Here is a 16,635-nt window from a genome sequence, read left to right as displayed (position 1 = left end):
CATTCATTCATTCGATACACAGAGAGAGACAGAGACACAGGCAGAGGGAGAAGCAAGCTCCATGAAGGGAGCCCAATGTGGGACTCTATCCCAGGACCCTGGGTTCACGCCCTGACTGAAGGCAGACGCTCAATCACTGAGCCACCCAGGCGTCCCTCAAGAGGTTTAGAAGGAAGAACTGATAGGCCTCAGGAATTACTATGGGGGATAAAAGAGAAGGGGAGATGAAAATGGCACTTGGTTTTCTGGTCTGGGTCACTGAGTGGTGCCATTCTCCAGCTTTCTCCCAAGCCTGGTCCTCTTCCATCTCCACATTCTAGGAACCAACCTGATAGGCTCTCCAACCTAGGAGCTGCCTCTAACCTTGATCCTAAGGCTGATCTTTCTCTAACCTTGATCCTGTACCCATAGTCCTGCATGAATCTAACCTCTCTAAGTTCTACTCCCTTTATATCCAACACAGTAAATGAAACTGAAGGGGCACCTGGCTGGCTCAGTGGGTAGAGCATGCAACTCTTGAGCTCTGGGTTGTGAGTTCAAGCCCCATGTTGAGGGTAGAGCTTACTTATAAAAATAAAAATGAAACTGAAACCACCATCTAGATAACCCTGGTTCTGTCTTCCAACCCTGCCTGAGCCACTAGGCCCGCCTTATATATTAGATTGGGAGCTCATCTAAGAACAAGAATCTTCCCCAATATTTCTTTATAGAGGGTACGACAGGGTTGTGGTCCATGGTTCTGTAGGCCACCAGGAGACTCCCAGACATAAAGGACAGAAGAATAGGGAGACAGTAAAATGACTACAGGCATGCAGGTAAGTTAGTTCCATTGTCTTCAGCTAGGAACAGCAGAAGTCTTGGCAGCTGTGAAAGGACAGGCAAGAGGAGGAAACCAGCACTTCCTTCGGGGGTCAACTGGAAAAGTTTTAGGTGAAAGGTGGATTTGGGAAGCTATGAGAATGAAGAGGGACAAATTGCTTGGTGGGCAAGTCTAGGGGCTTTCTAGGCATAAAGGACAGAATGGAGGGACACCTGGGGGGCTCAGCTGAGTGGTCCCGGGGTGTGATCCTGGAGTCCTAGGATCGAGTTCCACATCAGACTCCCTGCATGGAGCCTGCTTCTCCCTCTGCCTGTGTCTCTGCCTCTCTCTCCCTCTCTCTGTGTCTCTCATGAATAAATAAATAAATAAAATATTTTTTTAAAAAAAGGACAGAATGAAAAGGGCAAGAGGAAAGGGGTCAGCATCACTATGAGACGAACAGGCTTACCCCTAATACTTTGGGGGGCTCAGGGCAGTATAAAAATATATAGGCCTACATACCAAATGTCTAAATATGTAAAAGTTATAAATCAAAGGTAACAAACTGTTAAAACACGTTCTACCCTCTTGACAACTATGTCAATACCAACTGGAAGATTTGTATTTAGGATTCTGGGATTCTTCTAGTCCCTAATCTGACATTTGGGGTTCTCTTTCCATGCTTGGCTCTGTCCTACTACCAGAGGGGCCTCACACAAAAGCGTGTGCTCAGTGCAGTCACACATCTAAGCTCCATCCACTCTCCAGGCCAACAGCGTTAGTGGTGTTCCTCTAGCAGCTCCTTCTGTGCTTTTAGGAGATTGGACTCAGAAAGAGGCCCTGGAAATGGGCTTGGGGCCGCTTGGCAAGGGATTCTGGCAACTGGAGGGTGGGTTAGAATGGGGGAGGCATTTCCCCTTGGCCTTAAGTTATCCTAACTCTGGAGGAGGAGACCATCTAGAACAGGCGTCCAGGGTAGAGGTCCGTTATGCCAGGTCGCAGGGCACAGACTCTGGAATCACGTAGACTGGGCTCAGATCCCTATTCTGATATTAACTCTTTTTTGAATCTGGGCAAACTCTTGGAGCCTCAGTTTTCTTACTTATAAAGTGGGGATAATAATATCTCCCTCACGGGGGTTACTGTGAGAATAACTACGCTAATGTGTACAAAGCATCCGGGATTTAACAACAACCACTCATTCACGTCGTTTTCCTTCCACACATCACCACGCTTTCCTCAAAGCAGCCGTGGAGGTTGGGGAAGAAATGCGAAGTTTTTTTCAGGCGAGGCTGTCTGGGAGGAGTGGGTCTGGGAAAAAAATTGTTGATGAAGGAGAGAGTCATAATCTAGGCAGTAACAATCCCGTCTCAGGCTGGGACCATGTGGGAGAAGGAGGAAAAGTAAGTTGTCTTGTATGCAGATAAATGAGAACCAGTGAAGGCTTAATTGCTTTTACAATCTGTTTGTTTTGCTGACGGTAGCAGCTGTTTACTTGGTTTTCAGGTTAAGATAGGGGAAGGAGATGGGAATAATCTAAAATAATAGGAAATCCAAACATCATTTTTCTGGTGACCAGGAACATCATCAGAGACACGCACGGTTGTAAACACGTGTAGATCCTGTCTTTCAGGTACAGAGACTGACCTTTCCGAACCGATCGTGTATCGGTCCTGAACATGCGTGGGTTCTTACCACCTGCTGTCACTCTTGCTACGCCTGCAGCTGGAATGCCCTTTTTCTCCTCAGCCATTTTAAATTCTATTCTTTATGTCAGGTCCACTCCTTTCACTTTAAGTAGGCTCCAGGCCCAGCGTGGAGCCCAGTGTAGGGCTTGGACTCACAGTCTTGAGATCAAGACCTGAGCTGAGACCAAGAGTCAGGTGCTTAACTGACCAAGCCACCCAGGGGCCCCTCCACTCCCTTCATATTGAGCATCCCTTCCCACCACCTTCCCCCTTCCCTTGAGCTCTTCCTAATTTATATCACCTAGAACTCATTCACAGTCTTTTTTTTAGATTTTATTTATTCATGAGAGACACACACACAGAGAAGCAGAGACACAGGCAGAGGGAGAAGCAGGCTCCACGTGGGAAGCCTGACGTGGGACTCGATCCAAGGCCCACAGGATCAGGGCCTGGGCTGAAGACGGCGCTAAACTGCTGAGCCACCCTGGCTGCCCTCATTCACAGTCTTAATGTGTTCTCTGTCTTCTATTGTTCTCTGACCCTTTCCTGTCTTGTCTCCCATTTATTTTTGAAAATTTATTTTTAATTTTTGTTTCCCTATTTAGAGTTTAAGCTTATTAAGGAAAGGAACTGTTTCTACTTCTCTAACATTTCCCATTTGTCTGTATCTGTGTGTTCATTCAATATCATTTATTGTGTTCCCATGTGCCTGAGCCGTGTTAGGTGCTGGGGATATAAAACATTTTCTTTATATGTATCTGTATTGATCATACACATATACACATATATACATATGTCCTTCACTAGAGGAGCTAATAATGAACGATTCATGGTTTGATAACTGCTTATAAATGTGTTGCACACATAATGGGTGCTCAGTATAGGTTTGCTGGATTGAGGGACCATGCTTCTTTTCAAGCAGGCATTCAACAAGGGAACAAATGAATAACTGAATAATGATTCCCGATACAGCTGTTCCAGGTGTACCCTCCCCTATGGACTTGGTTCTGGCAGACTTAAAGGTGTAAGAATGTTTTGAGGGGAGAAGTGGTTTTTGGAGTCATCAGAACAGATAGTCTTTTCAAGGCAGTGTTCCCTGCTTCCCTTAAGGCCTGGTGATTAAATCACAAAGCATTTTACAGGCACCGGTGAATACCTTTTGCCAGTTTGCCTCATTTAGGTTGGTGAGTTATGAGAACTGTGTCCATCATCATAATGACAGCAGCTAGTATTGGATGCTTATGATGTGCTAGGTGTAGTGGTTTCTTTATATGAATTATCTAAATCCTAACAACAACTCTATGAAGCTGTACAATCATTATTTCTACTTTACACAGGGGGAAACTGAGGGGCAACTGCTGAGCAAAAAAGATAGGACTTGAATCCAGGGAGTGTGATTTCACACCGTGTTGTCTACATAATGAATTGGGACAGTGGAGAACTGGGTTCCTTTTTTTTTTTTTTTTTAAGATTTATTTATTTATTTTAGAGAGAGAGCAAGAGATCACACGAGTGGGGGAGAGAGCAAATCCTGAAGGAGACTCCCCTGCGGAGTGCAGAGGGCTCTATGTGGGGCTCAATCTCCAGATCCTGAGATCCTGACCTGAGCCCAAATCAAGAATCACATGCTTACCTGACTAGGCCACCAAGGTGCCCCAAGAACTGAGCTCTTGAGTGGCCCTGCCTCTTGCTTGCTGTGTGACCTGCAGATGTCATTTCAGCTCTTTGGTCATCAGCTCCTTCTGATCACATAGCTCAATGGTGACCACACGGGTCTTAAGGCCTATTCTTTTGAATTCAAGTCCTGTGCTCTATCAGCCTCAACTGCCCAAGTCTTGTGGTGATCCCTTACATATCACCTTTCACCTCCTTGTGGTATCGGGGGCACCTTGTGGTACTGTCATTCATGAGATGGCTACCCTTTTTGGTAAGTTATATACAAAGATTTTGATGGCTTCATGAAAGTCTTGGCTGATGGGGAGCATAGAGAGCTGCAGAAGGACCCCTGAACCCAAATTCTTTCTGTGACTCCATCCTCCAATTGCTAGGTTTAAATGAAAGCATTTTCCAGCATGCAGGATGCTTGCTATCAAGGAAGGCTTCAGAGATCACACGGCTAAAACTAAGCTATGATGGAAGGGCAGGCGGTCGATCCAGTTCACTTCTGGGTTTAGAGCTTAACCTACAAGGGCCATAGGTTGAAGCCAGGTAACAGGGAAGAGCAGGCGAAAGTTGACTTCTCTTAGGAGCCTGTGCGTGGAAATGGACGCTACCGAGACCCTGCATTTTGTCCCTTCCTAGTGGGATTTTTGCCTTCTACGTGTGTAGACAAAGGCTAGTAATTCTCTCAACAAGTGTGCATGGTTGGCTGGCATCAGTCAGTATTCTAAATTAGTGTGCTTACATAAAAATTGGTTTGCTGTACCCCTCATGTTATTATTTGGCTCATCCCTCTCTCCTTAATCTCCCTTGTTTGGGTACCAAGAGTAGCTGTGGGTTCTGCTCACGAGGGCAGCCTCTGATTGGGGTGCCTGCTAGTGTGCTTTCCTAGGGCTCCTTTAACACCAGCCAACCTGGCAGGATGGCCTTTATGTCCCTGCCCTCACCACCTTCCCTAGCCTCCAATCTCATTTTGTCATTTTCCAGAATCATTTGCATGGTTCTCCTGTAGGCTTCTTTTTTTTTTTTTTCCAATCTTCAGCTCTGCATAAAATTCTGCAGAGACTACGGACAAAAGCCTACTAAAGAATAATCTACCCCCCCCCCCATTCTCTCTCTCTCTGTGTCACACACACAGAATGGCAGGCAGACATCGTCTCTCATCTGACCTTACCATACCCCCAAATATCAAATCAAGATCACTTCCAAAACAAACAAGAACAAAACCCTCCAAAACAAAACAAAAAAATGGAGCAAAATTAAAAAAAAAAAATCACTCCCTTCTAGGAGATGAGTCCACTTTTGGGAGGGGGGGGAATCCTCCTGAAGTTACTAAAAGACTGAATTTTTGAAGCAGCTGCTTCTATGTCAGGTTGCAGCCTGGTGACCTTGGCTTGGGGTCCTGGGCCAGGTGTATGTTATTTGCTTCTAAAGGTGTTTTCCGTAAGCAGAGAGTAGCTCTGGTTATAGGTTAGTATTCTAAATGTGTGTATGTGAGAGGCGCTTGGGGGAGATGAGAAAAGTCCTGCTCTGACCCCTGGGGGAAGGGATTCCGAAAGCAGTTTTGGTCTCTGCCTTTCCGGGAGCCCCAATCTCTGGGGGCAGACTCTGGGTCAGACGGGGTGCATCAGAGGAAGGGACCAGGGAGTTAAACTCCGTTTAGGAACAGACCCACGAACAACTGCAGACACTTCAGGCCGGGACACCCTGCAGCTGCCAGCGGAGAGCGGAGCCGGAGCCGTGGAGGAGGCAGTCGAGGGCCAAGGGCAGACTTTGCAGAAAACCGGGCAGAGCTTGGAGGAGGCGGCGCGGGAGGTGCGGGGAGGTGCGGGGAGGGGCGGGGGCCGGGCAGGGCGGGCTCGCCTCTGTCCTCGCCATCCCGGGCCCCTTCCTCCCGCTCCCCCTCGGTAATCCGCTGACATCTCTTCAAATCCAATTATCGAATTAATTGACGTGCTAACCGAGAGGCAAACAGAAAGGGGCGGCGGGCACCGGGCGGCTCAGATTTATCCTCCGGGCTCCGCAGGCCCGGCCGGGCGAGATTTACTGGGCCTCGAACACGGCGACAGTTCAAACCTTTGATTAATCATGTTTTTCTCCCGGCCCCATAATTTAGTTGCACTTTTTCCCTCCCTGCCTTTTTTTATCAGTGGAAACAGAGACGGAGTCCTCATCAGCTTCAATTACAAATATTAAGCCCCCGGACAGCACTTTGACGGAGAGGCGGCCCGCCCCCCCCCGCCCCCCTAAATCATCCCCGAATTAACATCACAATCGGCGGCCGGCGCGCCTTCGGACTTAAACGGCGGCATATTGTCCGCGGCCGCTCGCGCTCGGCTCCGGCCTCCCCGCGAGGCCGTGGCGCCCGGGCTCCAGCGGGGGGGGGCTGCGCGGGGATGCGCGGGGGTGCACCGGGGGGAGCGCGGGGATGCGCGAGGGTGCACGGGGCGAGGGTGCACGGGGGGGTGAGGGCAGGGATGCGCGGGGGTGCACCGGGGGGAGCGCGGGGATGCGCGAGGGTGCACGGGGCGAGGGTGCACGGGGGGGGGAGGGCGGGGATGCGCGGGGGTGCACGTGGGGAGGGCGGGGATGCTCGGGGATGCACGTGGGGAGGGCGGGGGTGCACGGGGCAGGGCGGGGATGCGCGGGGGTGCACGGGGAGAGAGGGTGGGGTTGTGCGGGGCGGGGGTACGGGGGGGTGCACGTGGGGAGGGCGGGGATGCGCCGGGCGGGGCCCGCGGAGCCAGAGGAACCCCAGGAGCGGGCTGGCGGGGGCCCGGGGCGGTGCAAGTGGATGCAAATGAGGGCGCCGAGGCCGCGCCTGGGCCTGCAGCTGCGCAGCCCCGCGGGGGTCGGGGGTGGGGGGTGGGGGGTGGCCGCCCGCACCCCGCGCAGGACCCACGGGCCCCTCGGTGGGTCAGGGTGGAGCAGCCCGGAGGTAGGGCTTCCTCGTGCCCCGAGTCTCCCTGGGCGAAGGAAAAACGTGGGACGAGATTTCTCTACTTCCCGAGCGTTTCCGGGAATATTTGCCCTAAGCCCCAGCCGGAAAGTCTTGAAGGCAGGTCCCAGAAAGGACTGACTGAGTGGGAAGACCGAGCGCGAGGTTGAACTACCCTTGGGGATTTTTCGGATTAGAGGATCCTGGAAATAGGCAGATTTCTCTGAAGGCGTTTGGGGGGTGGGGGTGGAGGCACATAGAACTATTTGGCTCCGTCCCACTCAAGCGGAGGAGAAATCGGAGAGTCATCCCCCTGACCCCATCAGTCCTTTAGGAATACAGGAGATCGGGAAGAAAAATGTCAATCCGGGAGTCTGGGTTTCCAGGTATTTTCATACCCACCTGCCTCCTCGGTCCTGCCCGCATCAATCTCCAGGACTCCATTTCTGCCTAGCAACACCACAACCAATCAAGATGCAATTAAGCGGGGCCGCGCGGCTCAGCCTTAACGGGATTGGCTGCTCGCGGTGGGCGCATCCCCAGTTTTCATTGGCCGACGGCCACCTGGATGGAGATGAGGATCCCGGGGCCTGGTCTCCGCAGGGCGGACCTGTGGCTGCGGCGCCGAGACCTGCGAGCTCGAGCCGGACGCCTGGGCCGTTGTTGCCCCCCTGCCCCCCCCATTCCCAAGGGGATCTCCCGAGCTTTTCCCTTCGCCCTCAGCGCCCCTGCCCGGGGCCTAGTCGGGATGAAATCCGACCACATAACGCAGAAATAATGCGGATTTGTATGCTGTTTGTATCGTCTTTGCATTCGTTCAATGTCAAGATTTGGCATCTCCCTTCCGTCCAAAGCCGCCCCACTTCCTGCCCCTTTCTCTATCCCTCGTGCATCCAAGGGGCGGCTTCTCCTTGGTGAATCTCTCAGGCCCTGCCCTCTCTTGCCCCAAACCCTCCCTTGGGCTCAGCTCCACGGATTCCCGATTGCCCCCTCCTCCCAAGCAGGATGCAGTGTAAAGAACGGTGTAGGAGGGAGTTAGAGAAAGGACCCCCCCAACACACACACACACACCCCAACCTCCATCCTCGCTCCCCATCCATTTTCTCCGAGGGAGCCGAGTTTGACAGCGAATTCATTCCGAGCGGGGAGGGTGATTTATTCTTCAAATATACCGACAAGTGCGGGCATGATGGAGCCCATTAAAATGTTGGGAGATTGTTTTTATGATTGAAGTCTGTATTACTCCAACCATAAAGAAAGAGAGCAAGGAGTCATTAGCATTTTCATGATGGTGTATTTCTGCTTGTCTCCGCGCCATCACTCATCTTTACTGCCCGTCCCTTTGCTCTCGCTCTGCTACAACGAGGAGAGACTGCAGCCTGAGTTGGGGTTGGGGGTGGGGGAGGCGGGGGCCAGAGATGCCCCAGCCGCTCTGCCCTTCACGCCAAATCCTCACCCTCCTTGGGACGCAGATGGGGGTGCGAGGCCAGACACAGAAGATGCGCCTCACCTTTCTCCCGTGGGCTCCTCCAGCGCCTGAAACGGTGGGAGCAGGGGGTCCCGCCAAAGGGTGCTTGGAGATCTGGGCAGACTGGTTAGGTAGGAGGTGTACCCCTTCCTTTCTTTGGCTCTTCCCTTCCTGGCCTACACGCCACTTAGAGCCCTCCAGCGTTATCCGGGAAGGGGTGAGGTCAAGAATTCTTGGCTGGATGCCCTGGGCTGGAGATGACAGAATAGAAGAGGATAAGAGGGGAGGAGACTCCAAGTCCCTGGGTTTGGAGACTGTGTTGGCAAGAGGATAGAAGCCTGCACATTTGGCTTTTGTCTCTGCTATTCCCTCAAGCACCCTTTGACTTTGCTCTGGGATGGGTTTAAGCCTACTGTCTCCACCCTAGTTCCCCAGATCCTGCTCCTTCCTAATTCCCTAAATCCTTGATTCTTTTTTACCCCTGTCATTTACGAGACTCTCCAGTACCCCCAAGGAAAAATTCATACCCTCAGTGAAAATAAGGGAGATAAAAATAACCACTGCCAAGGTAGGAGCCTGGAGAAAGTTGGCTATGAGTAAAACGGTAGCTCCAGGTGCATGAGGATTGTTGGAGTCACCTGTCTCTGATGAGATCCTTAACATAAAGAAACATTCTTTCTAGGTTGGGAACAACCTTCTGCGTATCCTACTGTCCCAAACTGTATGGTGGCTCTTGAGGGAGTTGATTGGGATAAAGGCTGGTTAAGAGGCGATGGGGAAACGGAAGGGTTAGCTAGCAAGACATTAACAGCGGTAACGATTAGTGGACCACTTTCCTCTTGGTCCGGTGTTTTCTCGTTGATGTCTTACAACTTGAGAGGTAGGTTTCATGACCCCCATTTCACAAATGAGGAAGCGAAGGGTCAGATGAGAGTGTGTAGGGTACCCAAGGTCATCCAGCCAGTAAACAGAAGAATCAAGATCTGAACCCTGGACTATCTTCATGAACTGATGCTGCTTGAGAAGGAATTTAGGGTCTCAAAAGTGGAAGCCGGGATGACAAAACACCCCATTTACTTTACCTGGGCTCGTAAGGAAGTGCTTACTAGGAATATTCATCCCTTGGCCACTGGTCTGGGTAGTTGGGTGTCGTTAGCATTGCTGGGTTTAACCCCTCTCTAATGGTTCAGGGAACATTAATTGAACACTTATTATGTGTCATTTTTGGTTGGCCATGCCCTGACCCCCTCTCCCTATCCCAGGCCTCCCCCTACCCCACTGAGATGGTACCAAATAGAGTTCTGGTTCCCTGGGCAGGGGTAGAGGCCCAGACAGAGATGGAACAAAGTGGGGTGTGGAGGTGAGAGCCCCCCTACAGCCCGCACAGTGCCCAGAGGCGGCTATAGCAGCAGCCCCAGATTTACAGCTGCCCTGGTGCTGATGCCATAAAAGCAAACGATCCTTCTCTGTACTAATTTCTGTGTAATTAGATCTCTCCTGGCATGGAAAGTGGGGAGTGGGGGTAGCCAGGAGGGGAGGGTGCCAAGGACTCTCCACAGAGGTGGGAGGAGGAGCTGTAGGACATAGTTGGCTTCATGGGGGTCCAGTTGGGCACATGCATCTGTGTGCACTGTGACAGAGATGGGAAACGCAATGTCACACATGGTAAAGAGGCAGGTGGGTCCCGATGTGACGACACCTTTGTGCCCAGGTTGGGGCAAGGTACGAAGTTGGGGCCTGGGATCATGTACACAGATCCTGAAGCTGGAAGAGTAACTCCTGGCCGGTCTATGTGCCCACGGAAGGTATTGAAATCCTCAGAGGAGCTGCACACAGGTTTCCCCACAGGCAGCTAGATACCAAACAAATTCCTCAGGCCTGACCGGCAAGGAATTCCTGCAGAAGCATCGCATTTATGTCCACGTTTACAGAACAACATATACATTCTATCCGCACATTTACCTGCGTGACAGTAGATACACTCGGCTCTTAACCAAAGGTTGAAATGATAGCATCTGTACTAAACAGGAGCTCAGCAAATGTCTGTCCCCTTCTCCACCCGCACCCACGGCCTGCCCCTCTTGCAGACAGAAAAACTAATGGTTGAAAAAAAGCCCTTTCTTTAAGGTTTTCTTCAACATGCTTGCAGGTGGATCCCATGAAACCAGGAAAAACAAAAGTTGCAGAATGTGGGGATGGTTAGAGAAGGAAAGATCCTGGAGCCTTTCCTTTCCTTAGGAAGAGCAGAGTCCCAGAGAGGAGAACAAGGTTGTTATTTTGACCTCCCCTCCCCCTGCTGCCTCCACCCCACGGTGACAAACAATGACCACGAGGATGGCAGTAATGCCATTTGGAACAACACTTCTAGCCGCTGAGTGTTACTTCTGCGCTGGGGTGTGTTTGTGGAGGGGCCTCGAGGGCCTCTTCCCAGGCTCTCCCCGCAGCCTCCACTCCTGCCACAGGAAGCCTGCCGGGGAGTCAGCGGCCTCTGCTTCCATCCTTCTACTTGAAATGGAGCTCTTTACTTCATAAACAGTTTGCCCCATCGCTGGGCTGCTGTAGGGATTAGAATATTCTTTCATGGAAACCGAAATCCATCTTCTTTTTAATTTCAGAATATACCATTTCTAACTACCTGTCATATCTCCTTGAGTTATTTTAATGTTTTAAGACCAGTTCAATCAAAGCATTAATCGGCCCCCACAACAGCAATAACAATTAGAGACCCATTGGAAAATCAGGAGATTTTGATCTCCTCAGATGATTGTCATGTACTTATCTTAAGCCCTTGTTCTAATGGGTAATTCCTGATTAACCTGAGTAATGAAAATGTATCACAATAAAGAAAGATTTGTCATGCCTTGTTATCACTTCATAAGGCCATCCTTCTAGATACCTGCCATAACACCAGGATATTTCTGTCCCAATAAAACATGATCATGATGTGCTTGGCTAATAAAAAGGAAAAAAGCCGTGTATTAAAAATATGTTTAAAATGATTTGCATGAGTGATGTAAATATAAACCACCACCATCATCATTGTCAACATCATCCTCAGTTTATTTGCCTTTTGAGATCCCTGCTCGACCTTGGGGGTGGGAGTAGATAAAGGAAGAGGGAGGCAGAAAATTAGCACCCATTAAATGCCAGGCACTGTGCTAAACACTCAGGGTAGCTCCACGAGGCAGCATTATTATGCCCTTACAGGTGAGGGGATTGGGCTCCAAGAAGTTAGCGGCACTTGCCTGAGGTCATGCAGGTCGCAACCAGGGCATCAGGACTTAAACTCAGGGATGTCTGAGTCCCGAACCCCCACTTCCCCCAGCCCCCGGGCCCCGGACTGATTACTTTTACTGTGATGCTGGCGGTGCCCCACCGAGTGGATCTGGACCACTCCAGGGACCGTGTGAGCTGCGCTCAAGACCTCACGCTTCCTGCCCAGCCACCCAGACTCCCCGCAGGGGCCTCGGGGTTCAGGGCCTGAACCTCGTGGCCTTGTGCTCAGTCGCGTTTCTGCCTTCACCCAGGGGCGCCCCCGCAGAACCACGGGTAGCACGAACGCGCGCGGGCACCGCGTCCAGGGACATTCCCACGCGCAGCGTCCCAGGCGCCCGGCCCCGCGCCCAGGTGGTGGCGAGCGCGGCCAGCAGGGGTCGCCGGCACACCAGGAATCGGGGCGTGCGGGCGGGTCCCCGTCCTGCGGGATCCAAGCGTTCCTCTCCTCTGCTCCCCTCCTAACATCTCTGGCCAACCCCTCCCCTTCGCTGCTTTCCTTTCCTAGGCACCCCCCACCGCTCTCCCCGTCGCCGTAGGTCTCCGATGATGCGCTAAGGCAGCGCCCCGAGCTGCCCAATCCCACCCTGGACCAGGGCCCGGGATGCTGGCGCCAGTCCTGCTTTAGGAGTGGCCCGGGGGCTGGTAAGAAGCCTGGGGTGCCCAACCTCCCGGTTCGTCCTTGCCCCATTAGGCCTCTCCCTCCTCTCGGGCCTCCCCAGTGCCCATCGCTTCTCAGCCTCCTTCACTTCCCGTGTCTGGAGCATTTATTGTCCTGGTGTTCACAAAAGCGTTTGTCCTAGTTCACTAAGCACTTGTCCCAGACATCCTCAGGCCCCGGGGGCTTTAGCTCCCTGGTCTCGGGAGGGCCTAAGAGTGGAGGAGGAAGCCAATCCCTCAGGGAGTGACCTGTGGCCAATGGTTCTGCATGAGAAACCAGGTTGGGGAGGGTTGGGGAGGATATGGGAGGGACCCAGGGACCCTGCTTCTCGACAGCAAGGCCAGGTGTCTGCTCCCTGCAGGAAGGGGGGCCAGACACTGGCTCCGGAGGCAGCTGCGGCCGCCTTCGGGGAGTGGCATCTCTCCGCTCTTTCTGCCTCCCCCCTCCCCTGCTGTAGCAACAGTGCCCCAGCCTTCCCAGGCCCCCACCTCCCGGCAGCCCCCTCCCCCAACTCCTGGAGCCTAGTGATTGGCGGCTGCCTGCTGCAGGGCCGGCTGCTTTATAGCTTTGCGGCAGCTGGGGAGCCGGCGAGGCCAGAGGCGGAAAAGTGGAAACCGACCAAGAAATGGAGAAAGCGTCAAAGAGAGGAGGACAGAAACAGAGGCAGAGAGACCTCAAGAATAACAGACACCCCGAATGTAAATAACGAGAGGGACAGACCGAAGCAGAGATGGACACAAAGAAAATTATAGAGATACTGATAAAAGATGAAAATGTGATAAAGATGGGGGAGAAGGGAGAGAAAATGCAGACAGAAAAGCATCTGCATAAGTCCTGAAAGTAGGGATGTGCTGGGCTTTCCAGGTGGGCAGGGATTTCTTGGTTCCGCAGAGGGTTCTTGGGCATCTAGGGGCTCCCAGAAATTCTATGACCCAGAGGAGCCTGGAGGGTCTTGCAGCTAAACTTGCAGTTCTCCCCACACCTGTGCTCCCATTCATCCGTTCTAGCCTTTCCCAGGGCCACAGCCTCCAGGAGTTGTTTGTTTGTTTAAGATTGTATTTATTCATGAGAGACACACAGGCAGAGGGAGAAGCAGCCCCCCCACCCCCCCCCCCGTGAGGTCTGCATCTCAGGACCCCACGATCACGACCTGAGCCAAAGGCAGACAGCCAACCCTTGAGACCCCAGACGTCCCAGCCTCCTGGAATTTTAAGGTTGTTACAGAAATGTCCTCCTTTAGGGATGACCCATGACCTAGGGTGGAAGAATCATGTCCCATTTTCCACGAAATGAATGGGAAAGCTGAGCTCTGACGCTTGGGAGGGTCTGTAACATTACAGCTCTCCTTCGGCTGTACATGGATTGACTTGTAAGGTTGTAGACTCTCTCATGGCGCCTCAGTTGGCACACACCACATTTGCCTTACGTGACAGTTGTTCCCCTACATATCCTTTCGCGAATACAGAAGCTCCTTAACAGTAAGATCTGTGTCTGCCCTTCTTTGTGGCTCCCACAGTGCCTTGTTCTTATTTATTGAGTGAACCAATGAATGGCCCTCGGAGATGTTTAAGCAGAGGTTGGATGACTACCAATGAGGGATGCAGTCCAGGGAATTTCTGTACTGAATGAGAGGTTGGAAATACACGTCTGAGCGCCCTTTTGGTTTTAAGGCCCTATCAACCCACATATACGACCCTGAGTTTGCTCTTTCTCCAAATGTGCAGGGATAAGATGCAAAACAGAACCCCCCAAATGATAAAATAACTACCATGTGCCTGGCTCCATACAAGGCATTTTACACATTTGTTCTCGTATAATCATCACAATGAGTTTTCTAGGTGGGAGTTACCCACATTTTGTGGGTAGGGGCTCAGAGAGATGGAGTGTTTTGCTCCAGGTCACATGCTTAGGACGTATGACAGATTAAATCTGGAGACCTCTAGCACCCATGTGCTCGCCGCAGCACCATGATTCCACCGATCTGGGAGATTTCCAGTTTTAGAAAAGCATAGGAGTTGAGAAATAGGGAAAACAAAAGAAGGAAGTTATGGTTTCTAAATTTAGGGCTGTGAGTTAGAATGGGACACTTCTACTCTCACCTGATGATTAACAGACCTGGAGAAAGAAAAAAATGTGAGGGGCTCAGATTGGCAACTGGAGATGGGGTCCTAACCACTGGCATCTTGTGCCCTAGGTTATGGCCTTAGAAGCATGGGGCAGAGGGGTGCGTCTAGAATGCAGTCTTGGAAATTACAGGCATGTATCTCCCTGCAAGGAGGGATGCTGGGAGTCTAGGGGTGTCCAGGTTTCAGGGGTCCCTTTCTGGGGGAGGGCTTCATAAGCACTGTAAAGTAGAAATTTAATACATAGTTTTAAATTTGTCATTTTAAGTTTTCTAGTAGTGGGATCCCTGGGTGGCGCAGTGGTTTGGCGCCTGCCTTTGGCCCAGGGCGCGATCCTGGAGACCCGGGATCGAATCCCACGTCGGGCTGCCGGTGCATGGAGCCTGCTTCTCCCTCTGCCTATGTCTCTGCCTCTCTCTCTCTCTCTCTGTGACTATCATAAATAAATAAAAATTAAAAAAAAAAAGTTTTCTAGTAGTTACATTAAAAAAAGTAAAAAGGGGAACCCTGGGTGGTGCAGCGGTTTAGCGCCTGCCTTTGGCCCAGGGCGCGATCCTGGAGACCCGGGATCGAATCCCACGTCAGGCTCCCGGTGCATGAAGCCTGCTTCTCCCTCTCCCTCTGCCTATGTCTCTGCCTCTCTCTCTCTCTCTGTATGACTATCATAAATAAATAAAAATTTAAAAAAAAGTAAAAGGGATCAGGGGTGGGTCGCCTGGCTGGCTCAGTGGGGAGAGCATGTGACTCTTCATCTTGGGGTTGTAAGTTTGAGCCCTACGTTGGGCATCCAGGTGACTTAAAAATAAAATCTTAAAAAGAAAACCCAGGGCACCTGGGTGGCTTAGTCCGTTAAGCGTCTGCCTTCAGCTCAGGTCATGATCTTGGGGTCCTGGGATCCAATCCCGCATCAGGTTCCTGCTCAGTGGGGAGTCTGCTTCTCTGTCTCCCTCTGCACCTGTCCCTGCTTGTGCTCTCTCTCTCTCTCTCTTGCTCACTCTCTCTCAAATAAATAAAATCTAAAAAAAAAAGAACCAGATAAAATTAACAACATATTTTATTTGACCCAATATATCCAAATTATTGTCATTTAAACATGCAATCAGTATAAAATTATTTTAAATTCTTTTTTTTTTTTTTGGCCCAAAGTCTTTAAATCTGTTATGCAATTTATACTCACAACATTTCAGTTTAGATTGGCCACAGTTCAAGTGTTCAGTGTCCCATAGTGGACAGTGCAGGCCTAGAGTGTGCCTCACACCTGGCCCGTCAGAACCAGTGGGAATTCTTTGATGTTGGATCAGGACATCTCGGTTCCTGCCCTTGATTTTTCTTACACCTTGACTCAGAAGTCCTTGTTTCTGGAGACATATTCCCAATTCCCACGGGTCAGCATTGTGTAACTGCTACAGGTTCTATGAAGTCCCTGCAGCACAATAAGCCTACAGAACTTCCCTCAAGCTCCTCTGGCCAAGCCACCAGTGACCTCCGGGCTGCCAATCCAGAGCTTTCCAGGAGTCATTTCCTTGGCCTCTCTGCTGCACCCGCCACACAGTCCTTCCTCTGACTGATCCTTCGCAGTCTCTGTGACTTCTCGTTCTCTGAACTTGTCTTCCATGCAGATGGTCACCTGGGTCCCGCCCTTGGCCCTCTTACCCTCTCACTCTACACGCAGGGACACCTGGGTGATCTTTCTTCCTTCTCATCACCTTTACTTTCAAGGATCTTACGTCTCTGTCTTCAGTTTCAAGCTCTCTTGAGCTCCAGACTTACATTTATCTATCCAACTGCCCACTGGATCTCTCTCTCTCCTTTGGAAGATCCCAAACACACTGGAAATTCAACATGTCCACACTGCACCAGTCATGTTTCCCTTCATGTGCTTCTCCACTCATATTATTTCTTTGGTGAATGGCATTACTGGTTATCTGGTCAATGAAACAAGAAACCTGGGATCAACCTGACTCCTGTTCACTTCCCATGTCTCATTATCACCAAGTCCCATTAATTTTGCGTCCTAAAGAGTTCT

The sequence above is a fragment of the Canis lupus genome, chromosome 27 (assembly GCF_003254725.2).
Source record: "Canis lupus dingo isolate Sandy chromosome 27, ASM325472v2, whole genome shotgun sequence".
NCBI classification, from domain to species: Eukaryota; Metazoa; Chordata; class Mammalia; order Carnivora; family Canidae; genus Canis; species Canis lupus.
This window is presented reverse-complemented; position numbering follows the sequence as displayed.